The sequence below is a fragment of the Rhinolophus ferrumequinum genome, chromosome 13, assembly GCF_004115265.2.
Source record: "Rhinolophus ferrumequinum isolate MPI-CBG mRhiFer1 chromosome 13, mRhiFer1_v1.p, whole genome shotgun sequence".
In the NCBI taxonomy this organism is placed as follows: Eukaryota; Metazoa; Chordata; class Mammalia; order Chiroptera; family Rhinolophidae; genus Rhinolophus; species Rhinolophus ferrumequinum.
The window spans coordinates 39,078,355-39,093,494 of NC_046296.1; positions in this window are offsets into that span (position 1 = coordinate 39,078,355).

The window sequence follows — 15,140 nt, forward strand, 5'->3', positions numbered from 1 at the left end:
TGTTATTAAATGAGGTTTAGAGATCTTCCTTGTATGTACAGAGCCAAGTTCATGGGCTATGTAACCAGTGCAATCACACAGGGCTCTCTGCTTAGAAAACCTTGGTGCTTGGGATTTAATGCTCTGTAGCTACTGCCTTGATAGTCTTAATTTTTATCTTTGAATGTGTATGTGTTTTGTAAATGAATCCCCATGGGACTTTGGAGCATGGGCCAGGGCTTAGAGTCTTGGCTCATACATGGTGCCAACTCTTGAAGTCTACCCACCACCCTGGGATGGGTTCTTGGCCATCCACTGCCCAGCTTCCTGGTGCCCCCGAGATCCACCCTTCCTTTCCCTCACTCAGTGAATACTGCTGCCCTCTGCCCCTGGTGATGGCCTGGCATGCAGGCAGGGAGGGTCAGGGAGAGGTGTGCATTGCGTGTTCTGCAAAGTCTTATGAATGGGTATAATAGTGGCCATCTTCACCCCTGGCTGGCAGCTCCATGGCACTTCATTAGGTGACTCAATGAGGCTGAGTCTCTTACCTGTCAGATACTGAGCACATCCCAGTGTGGAGGTTTAAAGACCCTGGGGTTCGCCTGTCTGCTGTCAGCCTATTGGAATAGGAGATGCCTAGCTGGGCTTTCCTGACCCTAGCCATGGCATAGCACATAGACCTGGGGGCTATTGGAAAGAGGATGCAGTCATTGTCAGGCTTGCTGGGCCTGAGTCTCAGGGTGGGAACGTCAGGGTCTTAGGAGGGTCTGCACTTGCCCTGTAAAGTATCCCATGCCTGACAGAGTTCTCCATCAGACAGCTCATTGCCTGGGGGACACTTGGGCTCATCTCTTCCCGCCAGCTTGATGAATCTTCCAAGAGAAGCCAAGAAATACAGACCATAATTTCAGTGATTCAACATATGGGCGTTGCACAATATAGAGATAAATGGTAAAATTCATGCCAATGGTTTAAAATTTTAAATTTAATTTTCTTATACATTAAATAACAAATAAACACCATGACTAGTCAAAAAGAGAGACTTCAGAAAAACGGAAAAAGCTTTATATTTTAATAACTTTAGTAACTTTAACTTTTGAACACTGGATACATTTTCATTTTTCATTGAGCCCTGTAAGTTATTATATGTAGTCAGTTCTGCATGGATATGATGATTTAAAGTCTAATTTATACCCGAGTGTGACGTATGTATTAAAATAAAAGTTTTTTTTGAAGGAAAAAACCCCAAGTAACTCTGCCAAGGGCGAAGGTTGCCTTGTGTGGTCAGGAACGTGTAAGGAACAGAAATTTTGTGAAGCTCCCACATAAAGTAGGGGACAGGTTATTAGTAAACAGGGTTGTCTCCCAGAACCTAGAGATAGGACTCCCTCATGGTCTCGGGAGAGGGCTGGATTGGGGATCAGAATCCGTCTAAAATCATCTGGCCACTTCATTTTCTTTCTTTAAGGAGTGACTTTCTCTACTCTTCAGTTTAAATGTGGAGTATGCATACCCCACAAAGTTTATATTCCCAAGTTTGCATATTGTAGTTCCAGAAACAAATTTGCTTCTCGTGGAGTCAATTCCACTTTTCTGAGAGGGCATCCATTTGGCCTAGCTCAGGTCAGATGTCCACCTATGGTCCAGTTGGTGTTTGGGGCAGTTCTCAAAAAAAAGGGGGTGTTTGTCAGCTAGACAGACTCCTCACAGGGTGTCTTCTATGTGGGCTCTTTTGAGTTGCAAATTGTCATTCAATGCATTTTCTGAATGCCAACAATGAGCTAGGCCCTGTGCTAAGTGCTAGGCTGCAAAGAATACAATTTGGTCCTGTCCTTCTATTAGTCACAGACACATAAAAAGATAATCGTGGAAATGATACAGTGTAGAAATGCCAGCCTAGTGCTATATACAAGGTACTGTGGGGATATAGTAACAGGAAGAGAGGGTCACAGAAGGCTTCTGGAGTGTTGGATATTGAGTTGTGGAAGGTACTCCAGGCAAAGGTGGTGGGAAGGAAGCATAAGCAAAGGCCCTGGGGTGTGAAAAAGCAAGTTGTGTTAGAAGAACTACCGTGTTTCCCCGAAAATAAGACTTAGCTGGACTATCAGCTCTAATTAATTTTTGGAGCAAAAATTAATATAAGACCCAGTTTTATATTATATTATATTATGTTATGTTATGTTATGTTATATTATATTATATTATATTATATTATATTATATTATATTATACTGGGTCTTATATTAAAATAAGACCGGGTCTTATATTAATTTTTGCTCCAAAAGACACATTAGAGCTGATGGTCTGGCTAGGTCTTCTTTTCAGGGAAATACGGTATGTGCAGTTTGGTGTGATGAGTATGGGGGTGCGGGGGGAGTGACCATGGATGAGGCTAGAAAGATGGACAGAGCCTGATTACATGGTGCTTCAGGCCCTGCTCAGGAGTTAGACGAATTGGTGGGTGGGTGATGAAGGGTCATTGAAGGACTTTAAATAAGAGTGACACCATGAGAGCTAGACTTTCAAAAGATTATTTTAGTGTCACTGTATGTGGAAGCCACATTAGAGAGAGAGAGAGACTGGAGGCAGAAGCTCCATTGGTGGCAATTTATCCGCCCAAGGGAGAAATGCCAAATAATCTACCCAGATCTTTTGTGAAGTAGGTCAAATTCATTGATACATAGGCTGGAAGAGATTAGAATCAGTGACCTATATCCTATCCACTCCCACCTCCCTTCCTCCCGCCTGCATAAATCCTTGTACTTGTCGAGGACTTGAGGCTTTTCATCCCAGTTTCACATCATCTTACAACTCTTTCTAATCAGAGTCCCCCCACCCTCAGAGTCTTCCCCCTTTGCTCCTCGCCATCTCCCAGACCCAGCAAAGCAGTCCCTTCCCAGATGACCCAGCACCTCAGCATCCACCCTTTCTGAGCACTCAGACCCCACTTCCAGTAACCCAGGAGTCTCTGAACCCCATTGGTCTACTCCCAGCTCTGGCTCTCTGAGCTGCCCTCAATCCATTATTAAGGCCCCGATATTAATTCATCTCCAAAACAATTGATAGGAAGGTTCTATGAAAGATTTTGGGGGAAGTTGAGCAGAGCTTTCCATAGTGCAGGTGGGGCAAACTTTCCCGTAGGTCCCCTTTAAACATCTCTCTGTTTTTCCAATTTTCTCTCTCTCAAAGCCAACAGATACGTTTTCTTTCTCCCCAACCTTCTCCTCCGCCCTCTCAACCCATGGTTCCAGTCTCCTCCCTCAAAATGTTCCCTCAGCAAAATAAAAATTAGTGGGCAACCAAGCCCCGCCCTCCCTCAGTCCCTGGTTGCAAGGACTGCGCCTCCCGTTTAGGCCTTCCCCTTGGGGATAGCAGCTTTTTCTACTCATCTCACTTGTTTAAAACCCGCTCGTTGTGGGCAGCGACATTGTTTATTCTTTGCATTCCCTACTGCCTTGTTATTTCAGTACTGACGTTGGTGTGCATGTAGTAGGTTCTGAACAGACATTTATGGTTGCTACATTCTTCGTTCCTGGCCTGACTCCGGTTTCTGGATGGAGACCTCCCGAGTCTGTCTCCTCTTCGGCCCACAGATTGTGGCATAGAAAAGGGCAAGGATGTGAGACGGGGGAAGGGAAGGGCCGGCACTGTCATCCAGAGGTGGTGCTTGACAAGAAAACCTTCTCTACTGCTCCTGGGGAGAAAGCTGTGGATGTGTGGAGCCTGAATTTAAGCAGGATTGTGCCCTTTACTCACCTCAGTCAGGGCTTGGTTACTTCCGGGACAAACCTAGGGCTTTATTGCCTTTCTTCCCTCCTTGGGACACTAAAGGGGGGCGGGGGCTTTGTTTTGGACCTGGGTGTAAAGCTAGGGTCTGTGGACTGGCTGGGTCCTCCTTAGGGGCCTCAGCTATGGGAGAGGTGACCCCGAGCTTTTATGTTTCTGTAGCCCCCAATGCTAGCCTTGCTTGACCTGTGGGGCAGGATGCTTGTCACCATTCTGACAGCTGCACTCCTGTAGGGGTCTTTGCTTTAGAAATGCTTGCACTGGTACTTTCTGTTCATTGACTGGTAAAATCGTACAGGCATTCTTTATTAGACTTAACTGCCCTACCCTCAAGAAGGCAGTGTTGCTCTCAAGAAGGCGTGTTGCTCCTTTAAACTCCTCAATCCCTGAGAGCCAAAAAGAGCAAACTGTTACAACCACAGGCAGGCACAACCCTTCCCCACCGCTTTCCTCATTGACACTTCTTCCTGAGGTGCAAGGGAAGCTGTTTGCAGCTGATGCCGACAGAGGCTGTACTAAGGGCGAGGCTGCTTTTGTAGGCTCACTCCCTGCTGGGGGAGGACTGCGAGATCTGAACACTCACGCACAGCCAGGCCCCGCCCCTGGCTGAGGCCTCCACCCCAGGAATCCTGTTGGCAGGGGAACTCAGAGCAGAGTGTAAAGGTAGTTCTGATTTTAAGCTGCCTGGACCACCCGAAATGGAGGGGATGCTTTGAACCTGTGCTAGAACCTCAGAGCAAGCAAGGAATGCGAACCAGCAGAACAGAAAATGCTGAGGACCTCCTCTCTGTCCCTGGGGTCCCAGGATCCCCAGAAGAGGCTCAGGAGATCTACTCTGGGTCAACCATAACCCCCACGCCTCTGGGGGAGCAAATGCAGGCCCAAGCTGAGCTTCCCTGAGAAATTGCTCTAGTTTTTGTCCCTCCCTATGCTTTCCTCAGTTCCCATCCCTACAGCCTTCCAATGCATCACCTCATCCTGAATTCATGCCTGTTATTGACAGCACTGGGAAAGGACTGAGTCTTTCCTCCCACCTCCATCTTCCTAGACTCTTCTACCTTGTTCTCTCATAGCACCCTAAGCTTTCCGGCACAGTCTCACAGTTCACCCCGTGGCCTTTGCCTGCAGGCCATCAGCCTTTTCCCTGGGAGGCAGACTACTCCACTTCTCTCTGCAGACTCAGCAAAAGGGACGCCCGCTCCCAGAGACAGTCCAGAGACCCTTGCCCCAGTCACCACACCCTCCCACACACCCTGGGAATGATGGAATTGAGTGCATTCTTTTTTTTTTTTTTTTTTTTTTACGGGGAGATGAGCTCATAGAGGGTGATGTTTGACTCATCCTGGTGGCTTCAAACCTGAGTGGATTCACATCCTGGAGGTTCCAGAAGGTTTAGAACTTAAAAGAATCTTGAGAGCCAAATGTTCATTTGAATCTGAAGCTCAAAGGAAGCAAGAAAGCAGTCCAGGTTCATAACTGGCTAGTGAGACTCCTGGGACTGCAAAGGAAAAACCTGAAAAGACTGGGTTGTTGCCATTCATTTTATGAAAAACTTCCTATATAGAAGCTTCAGGACTTTGTTTCCCAGCAGGACAATGACACCTTGGAAAATCCTTCATTTCTCTTTTCCAGGGTGTTCCAGTCTCAGGGCTCAATCACAATGAAGGCCCACAGAGAAGGGGTACCAGTGAATGATTGCATGAGGGATGTGATTTGAGGGGGCCCAGGGAAAGACTGGGGCCCTGTGGGAAGTCAGGGCACTAGGAGCATGTTGGGGAGCAGAGTGGTTAGGAAGGTGGGCCCATCACATAGCAACTAACTCAGAGTTAGCACAGAACAGGTGCTAATGAAGCTCTGTGAAAGAAAGGAGGGAAGGAAGAGAGGGAGGGAGAAGAGGAGAGGAAAAAGTGGAAGCAAGATGTGCAGGGGCTCATTTGGAAGAAGGTGAACAATCGGGAGCATTTGAATTCTTTCCTCATTTGGAATTTGAGCCCTGGGTTTTCACGCAGTTAAATTCAAATCAGCAGACCTCTTATTCATTCATTCATTCCACAAATATTTATTGAGTGGTTATCAAATGTCAGGTTTTGCCAGGCTCTGCATCTCTTGTAGTGAACAGGACAGTTAAGGCCCCAGCTGTCACAACAGAATATTCTAATGTGGATGGGGTGGGTGGGTGGGTGGGTTGGAGGAGTCAGGACTGGGAAGTGGACACCAAAACAAGTAGACAACTGGTGATTTGGGGTTGAGCTCAGTGCTGCAGAGACATCAGGGGTTATGGGCAGTGAGGCCTTCCCTGACCACTGCTAAAGTGGGGCCCGTGCACCTTAAGCTTGAGAAGGAGCTGGCCATGTAGACAGCAGAGGGGGAGGCTGGGTGAGGAGAAGGGAAGGGCATTTTGAGCAGAAGGAACCACAAATGTAAGGCACCACGCCAGAAAAAATTCTGCTGGTTTGAGAAGCAGTGCGGAAGGTCAGTGGAGCTTCACTAAACCAGTGAAGGGGAAAGGAAAGGGTCAGGGACAGATCATAAAAGGTCTTGTGGGTGGCACTAAAAAATTTTAGATTTATTCCAAGTATACTGGGAAGCCATTGAGGGCTTGCAAGCATGGAAAGGGCATGACCTCATGTTACCGTGTAAAATATATTAGGTTGGTGCAAAAGTAATTGTGGTTTAAAAGGTTAAAAATAATTGCAAAAACCGCAATTACTTTGCACCAACCTAATAGCATGTTCTCTGTTTGGTTCCCAATATATAGCACTTGCCCTTTCCCTTCTTTGCTCAGAAACCACACCAACCCCACAGAAACAGGAAAGCAAATCAGCCAGTTCAAACCAATGACAGGTCTCTTTATGAGCAACATTGTTTTTTGTTTGTTTGTTTGTTTTCTGAAAAGCCCCCTGTAAATAACATTCGGGGCCAATGATATCCCCTTTCCTTACAGAAAGTACCATCACCTTCATTTTGTCTTCAGTAGCAGGAACTGCTAACATTCAGATATTCCATGGTTTCTACTCCCAGGTGGGAACAAACACTTAAATGCACTATTTACAGAAATCACCTTGTTAGGCCATTTTTCAGGCGGGGAACAGGAACCTTTTTATCTTAAAAGCCATCTTGTTTTGCTTTGTGTCTTGTACCTGCCAGCTTGTGTTTGCCTTAGGCCTGGAGAAGCCGCCTGGAATGTAGAAACCATCTTATTCTGTCTTGCTTTGTACTTTGTTTGCTAGGGGCTTGTGATCAGCGGGCCTGGGCTGGCCTGCACGGTCAGGTCAGGTTGGAGGCCTGGGAGCCAGGGTGGGAAGGCTTGGTCATGCCCCGAAATCCTTTGTTGATAGAGACAATGCAAGGAAAACCCCTGAAGCATTGAAGGGGGAACAACCTCGTTTATCCCCTCCTATAAAACTCCATACCCCTTTTTGCTTGGGAAGGTTATGGTCTTTTCTAGCCTGACCTCCCACAGCTCAAACATGATAAATAAATTCTAATAGGCCAATTTTGGTCTCCGGTGACTCATTCGTCCTAACACATCTGATCCAGTCACTCACACCTCCCTTTCTCCTCATGTGGGGCTTACCCTGTCACCAGGATTGCTAAACCGAGCCTTAGCTCCCCTCGTAACTCTTTGTGACACTACCATATCCACAGAAACTTTTGGTTTCTCTTAGTCCTTTATACTAGCAGGCTTCTCTTTATGGGCCACTCAAGTCCCACCTCTTCCAGACTCCTCTGGCCTTCTGGAACCTTGCCCCACCTGGCTCTGGAATCCCTGGGCTTGGACACACCCTTGGACTCTCAGCCCATTCGTTTGTTTCTTGTGCTTTGGAGTTTGGGTTTGTCTCCCCGGAGAGGGAGTTGCCTCCTTGCTGGTTACTTCCCAGATTTTTTCCACCTTTAACTATGGGGTCTCTTGACCCCCAAAAGGGGTGGGATTGGAGATAAGGTACTGGCTCTAGCCCCATGAGAACAGAAAAATCTGGTAAGCAGGGATGGCACTGGGTTTATCTTGAATTAATTAATGAGCCTGACTCTGGGAAGCCTGGTGGCCTGGCCTTTGACTGATTCCCTGGGGTTTTGGTTTGGATTCACTTCTACTCTCTTTGGCAGGTCACACTCTATCTGTTAAGTGAGGGGCAGGGCCTGATGACCAAGTTCCCTGGGGCTTCTCAGACCCCCAGCCCCCTGTTGCTGGGTTCACCCACTGCGGCTGACCCTTGACCTCTTCTGATCTCTTTCCAGGCTTGCATCTCCCGTGTCCACCTGGTTTGCAACTGGCCTTTGACACGTGCTGGACTATGGGGTTCCTGCTCCTCTAATGGGGGATGTGAGAAAGGCTGTACCCTAAAGGGAGTGGGGGAGATCAAACTGCAAATGACTGACCTCTCTCTCCATCAAAGGGCAAGACATGTTTCCTGAAAGCCTGTTTTGGGGACAAGGCAGGCTGTGTGTGTGGGTATGGGTGTGGGTGGAAGGGTTTGGAGGGTGGCTGGAGACAGCCTTAGGCGTGCCCACTCTGAAGACAAAGAGCATAAATAGGGTATGCTGCCTGCTTCCAGGCTCTCACCCATTGGAGAGATTCAACACTTGGATTTCAGAGATTAAGGTCTTAATAACAGTAGCTTGTATTCTCTAGGCAGAGCCATGCAGCCTTTTACATAAAGGAATGGTTGTGGTTTATAGGCCAGAGGCCTGGAGTGAGAGACTTCAGGCCTAAATTCTAATCCCAGGGTATATTAGCTAGTTTACTCCAAGTAACTCATTCACCTCCTGTATGCCTTAACTTTCCTATAGGTAAAATGGGAGAGAAAAAGCCTATTTTCATTGGGGTAATTTGGCAATGAAATGAGCAAAACAGAAAGGCAAAAGAGATTCCCATGGAACACCACGCTAATTTTGATAACTGAACCTTAACTCAATGAAAATATTTGTATTATTATGCAAGAAATAGGAAAACGTTATAAAAGCTCAAAAACTTTTTAAAATCACATATAATTTTACCGTCTTAATACAGCTACTGTTTTCTTTCAGATTTCACAGCAAAAGCCTCAAATAATTATTCATTATATGCTTCCCATTTTATACCATGATTTTTCACATAATGGTATCACTTGGTCTTTGTTACTTTCCTTTTCAGTGCCTGCAAATTATTGCACCTGATATGTTTTATAATTTATTTAATTATTCAAACAGTAATTGACATTTGAGCTACTTTCAAGTTTTCATTATAATAAATAATGCTGTAATTGACACATGGCTTTTTTGTGGAATCAGTCTGTATATAACATTTTGTCTACTTGTTAAATTAATAGACACACATTGTAGAACAATTTAAATATCCAGAATAGCATAAAGAAAATTTAAATCATTGGTAATTGTGAAAATGTGGTGTCTGTTCTTCCATTCTTTTTCTAGGTATATATTGTGTGTAGGGACACACAAGTGTATACACGTTTGTGGCCTGATGGTGTGTATGAGCAGTGTTGCATCCTGATTCTTTTTCACCAGTTACTGTTGTGGCACACAGTCGAATGCATGGGAGTTAAGAGGCTGGATTCTGAATTCAAATCCTGCCTCCGCCACTTATTCAGTGAAACCCTTTGAATGAACTCTAAGCCTCAGTTTTCATACTTTACTAGCTAGTCAACTTTAGGCAAGTTTCTTCTCCAGGTTGCAGTTTTAGAAGGATAATAATAGTATCTGTCTCCTAATTTTGTAAGACTCAGTCCATATAAAGCATTTAGCAAAACATCTGGTGCATAGTGAGTTCTCAACATGAGTGCTCAATACTCCCTATGGTCATTTTTTCATGTCATGGAAAATTGTTGGAAATCACCATTTATGAGTGCCCAATATTGTATTCTTTTATACCCCAATCTAGTCAATTTCATCATATATATATATATATATATATATATATATACACACACACACATATATTTTAGCTTCAATAACAATGCAGTGAAGTTTGTGTACCTAAATCCTTGCCCCAGGTTGGATTATTCCCATAGGCAAGCATCCTACTAGAACTGGAATTAATGGGTTCAAGAGTATGACGATTTTCAAAAGACTCTTTAATACATATGCCAAATTATTTTGGCAGAAAAGATTTTAAAGAACAGGAGCTTATGCATGGTTTTCAAACTCTAGGAGCAAGAAGTGCAATCTTGGACTTTTTTCCTCTCTTTTCTCCTTTCTTTCTTTATTAGCCCTTAAGTTGTAGCATTTGGATCCACACCCTTCAGTGTCTTAGACTTTTGAGACGGTCCCTTGGCTTGAAAGAGGCCAGCACTCCAGAGAGGGAGGAGGGAGATAACTGGTTTGAATGTCACACACCTCAACTGTTTCAGTAATTGCACCACAGTTGACAGATGCGGCAGCGGTCACGTGACCCGAACATGACCTCATAGCTCCCAGCTCCACCGGTTCCCCGCAGCCTACCCGGCGGCCGGAAGCAGGAAGGGGAGGGCGTTTTCGTCACTCCTAGTTAGGAAGTTACCTGAAGCAGACCTGGAGATTTGGGAACTGTCTGTCCTTGGTTCCCTGGGCGAAGAAGAAGGGGACACTAGAAAGCCCAGACTTCGGTGATCACTGGCCAGCGAGAACATTTAACCGCAGGATCAGCAAGTATTTGATGAACACAACTGGCGGCTGTAGGCCAGGCTCGGTGCCAGGCGCTGTGCAAATTTCATCTCGCGTAATTCTTTTTATTTACATGTTACTGTTGAGAAAAGAGACTTGGAGACACAGACGAGAAAACTTAAGGCCTAGTTGGGGAGTGAGGATGAGCCCAAAGCAACAGAAAACTGGAGGAAGCAGTGGGTGCCACACGCTTAAAACTGGTGTTAGACTGCGGCCACGAGGCTGCGTGGGGTGGGGGTGGAGGTGGGAGTGAGGGCACTGTCTGCCCACAAAGTTTCCGGAAGAAAGGAAGGCTCGAGGCAGCAGGGGGAAAACGCAGAACAGATCCCACACAGACCTGATGGGTCATCTATATTGGAGAGAATGGGATTTTAGAGGAATGCTTAAAACAAGAAAACACAAAAGACCTGAGTAAAGTATTGACAGGAGAAAGGGAGAGCTTCTTGGCTCATTTCCCAGCACCCGTGATAGTCCTCCTCCCCCTTTAAAGGTGATGACAGGTCCCCCAAGATTTAGGGAATAGTCAAATCTGTTGATTTTGCATTTGTTCTAGGCACACTCCCCTTGCAGGCAAGAGCCAGACTCCGCGTGATCCTAGGGCTCTAAACATTTTCTTGCAAACTCCTTAAAGAATTTTGAAAATTAAAATGTTTTCATAGGATAGTTACATAGGGTGTGCTTTCATACATAGGGTGTATGCAAATATTGACATTTTAAAATAAAACTGTTTCAGTCCTCTGAGAAATCTTTCTAAATGAAATACTGTAGTGATTGGATATCCACCACCATCCTTTTAAAAAATACGTGAAGTTCTTCCTTAAAAGAGGGAAAAATTTTCATCTTTCTTTATTCTCCTTGGATTTATATTTCCATTTTACTTCCCCTACAGAATTTTATCGTAATATATTTTTATGATTGAATTTCTTTTATGTATCATCCTATCATGCTGCTGTCCAACAAAGCTATGTATATAAAACAAATTTATTTTTTAAATTTTCTGTGACCATAGACTGTAAATATTAGAAATATTTTGTCTGTATTTGTACCATGATGTCTAGTACACAATTAATCAAAACAAATGCTATTAGACATTTTAATAGATACTAAGGAAGCATAAAAAAAACAAAGCTTAATTGGAAATGCATCTCTTAATGAGATGAAGCTTTTCTGTCTCCACACTAATTAGTTCATATATCCATGGATGACTATTACTCATTGCTAGAAGGGGTCAGGGTTCAGCGTTCTATTTCTGGTATTTTTTTTTTTTTTTTAGATGCAAGAGCTGAGCTCAGAAACATTTTCACATACATAAGTACAAAGGAATGTAAAGAGTTTTGTTACCGCAATGTCACTCAATTTCACAAACTCCTTTTGAATTATATGCCAAGATCATATGGGTGGATCATTAAAAATTAGCTGACAACTAGAATAGATTTTCTTTCACTTTGAATGAAAGCAGAGAATTGGAAGCTAGTTGATCTGCCCAGTCTTAGTAACTCCTTTTCTCAACTTGGATACCAGAATTTTGACTGCCCTTTTGTTTCACCATATGTTTTCTTCCCTAAGTCAATGTAATATTTGAGATGGGTGCCACAAGGACCGTTCTTTTGGGAAGTGGGAGAGAGAGGAGAGAGAACCAGACACAACATTCATCCATGTGCTCAGACATAATGCCTGTATTTTGTGGAAGTGGAGGGCTTGTGGTGTGAGGCTCTTAAAACGACCCACACCCAAATATGTACCCTGTGGAGAATCTTCATGTAACTCAAAGAGTGCCTGTACCTTAGTCTGTGCTGTCCATTGCTGGATTGATGAGCAAAGACGGCAAGGTAAGGGGGTAAGGGGTTTCTGCAGGTTTTGAAGGTCTATTTATAGTAGGAAAGGTGCTCTGGGCAGACGTGACCTCCCTGATGGGTGATCACCTCTCTGTAGCATCTTTCTGAGATAGCAGAAGCAACAGTGATCTGAACCCCAGATACTCTGGCTTCAGTTTGTCTTCTGATCCAGACTCTTTTAAAGCCTTCACGCAAGGCCTCTGCAGGCCTTCATGGGGTTCTCACAGAGTAGTCAGAATGGAGAGGACATAGTGGGGCCAACGAGGGCCAGAGAAAACTAGAGTCCTGGTCAGCCTCTGACAGAGTGCTGGCTACTTTACTGGTTAACCTCTCCTCTCCATCCCAGGAAGTACTCATGCATGGGGGCTTGGTTGGCCTCAGTGGCACCTTTGTGTCATTAGAAAAAGCCCCCCTCTGGGCGGATGCAGACCCATGATCCCCTGGGTTGGGGCACACAAGACACCTTTGTGCTAAGGAAAAGGCTTCCCTTCCACTGCACTGAAGAAGCTGTGCGCTGAGGGACATGGGTTGGCCAGGGGAGGGTGAGCTGCCTTTCACCTCCCACTTGTCCCCTCAGCTGGGCACCTTCTGGCATTACACAGCAGCATGATCATGTGGGTATGCTGCTTGTTCCAGCCTCTCTGCCTCTGGGTGCACTGTTTCCCGGAGCTGGAGTGTTGACCTTCTAGCTACATTAGCCAAATTCTACCCATCCTTGGAGGTCCAGTTTAGATGTCACGTCTTCCTCCAAGAACCAGGCTGTTGCAGCCCACTGTCATCTTCCCTTCCGTGGGCTTCCTGCAGTACTGTCAGTGTATAGACATTAATTACGCTGGAAATTGTGGAGGGTTTACACTAGAGCAGTGGTTCTTAACTGGCAGCAAATTTGATCCCCAGGGACATATGGCAGTGTCTTGAGACATTTTTCATTGTCACAACTGAGGGAGGAAGGCTTTTATGACTAGGGGAATAGTCAAATCTGTTGATTTTGCATTTGACATCTAGTGGGTAGAGGCCAGAGATGCTGCTAAACATCCTACAATGCACAGGACAAGACCCTTTACCCCCAACAAAGCAAAGAATTTTCTGACCCAAAATGTCAATAGTACCAAGCAGAAACTCTAGATGAGATGATCTCTAGTCTTGAAAGGACTTCATGTCACACCCTAAATGGTATTGTGGGATTTTTTTTCATATTGTATTTTAATGACTTCAGTGTCAGTGTTTTTGCCTCCAACAGATGGTGACTTCTTTGAGGACAGAGATGTGTCTTGCATGTCTCTACTCCAAGGGCACTAGCACAGGATCCCCCAGGGTTTTTGGCCTTCGGGAAGAAGTAGAAGAAGGATGAACAATACTCTCTGGCCTGGCCCAGCCCTGCTTTCAGATGTTTCTCATGAGCTTCTCTTAAAATGTCTTGCCAACTGGACTCTATTACATTATTTATTAACAAAACAAAACAAAAAACAGGAGAACGAGACAGACACGGAATTTCTTATTGTGGCTTATATAACCACCCCAGTCTTCAGCCCACACCTCACTACATGCCTAAGCTGTGGGCTCTGCTGAGAAGACGTTGAGAGAAATCATTAAACTTCAAGGTTGTGGGCAGGCATGTGTCAGCTTTCTCTTTAGCCTGGAGCAAGGAATCTATGAACCGTGTTTCACAAATCCGTAAATGCAGCCTGGGAAAATCCACACCAGCATTCACAAGAAAGAAAAGCTCTGATAGATTTCTCTCTTAAAACTGACCAGGAGGTCAGATCTTTGTATTTGTGGGGGCCCAGGGGACAAATGGAGATCCACAAACCATGTGTCTGAATATCTTACAATTATAAAGCAAGCTAATAAATTGTTCAAAGTTCTAGCTTCCTATCTTGAAAAATGTATCTTCATAATGACCTGGAAGATCAAGTTGAATTGAGAATTCTCATACTCCTCACATCACCATGATGGAACACAGTGGTTGTGGGAAGAGCTGGTCCCCCCAGACCCTATAGTCGTGGCACATGGCCTGTCCCCTTCCTCCTCTCCCCGCAGCTCTGCCTTTCCCTTTCAGGGGTCTGATATGGGTATTCCAGCTTACCTATCCAAGTTCTAATCACACCTCTTGTACATTCACTACCAAGTCAGTCTACCCTGGGGAAGATGGGCATGGAGAAGAGGCCTATGTGCTCTAAAAATGGGTTTGGGGCCTTTTGGACAAGGAATTCCTGTATACCCAGGGTGTGGTTTAGGAAGAAGCTGTGAGTGTGGTGGACACATCCACTTGGTTTCACAGACACCTTACCCGAGGGAGAGGGGAGAGACAAAAGAAGAGCCAGAGTGGGAACCCCTTAGAGTACCAGCCCAGCGTGAGGTTCTGCTTATGTGGTCTAAAGACAGAACAGCCTCTAAGAGTAGCAGCAGCTACGTGATATGCCCTGGGCTCCTGGAGGCCGACTCCCAACCCTCGCCCCACCACACATATTGGCAGGAAACTCAAGAGCCTCTTTTTCTGGTAACAGTTTTATTGAGATATAATTCATATACTATACAATTCACCCACTTAAAATGTACAATCCAATGGCTTTTAGTATATTCAGAGTTGTGCAACTACCACTACAATCAAAAAAAGAACATTTTATCACCCCCAGAAGAATCCCTGTACCCTTAGCTGTCATCCCCCAATCCTCCTGCCCCCGTAGCCTTTGGCAACGACTAATCTACTCCCTGTCTCTCTAGATTTGCCTGTTCTGGACATTTTATATAAATGGAATCATATATTGTCTTTTACGATTGGCTTCTTTCACTAATAATGTTTTCAAGATTTATTCATGTTGTAACATATATCATAGAACGAGTGCAGTGCTCTGCATATTGGCCACACATGGCATATGGCTGTCTGTGGAGCTTCCCACT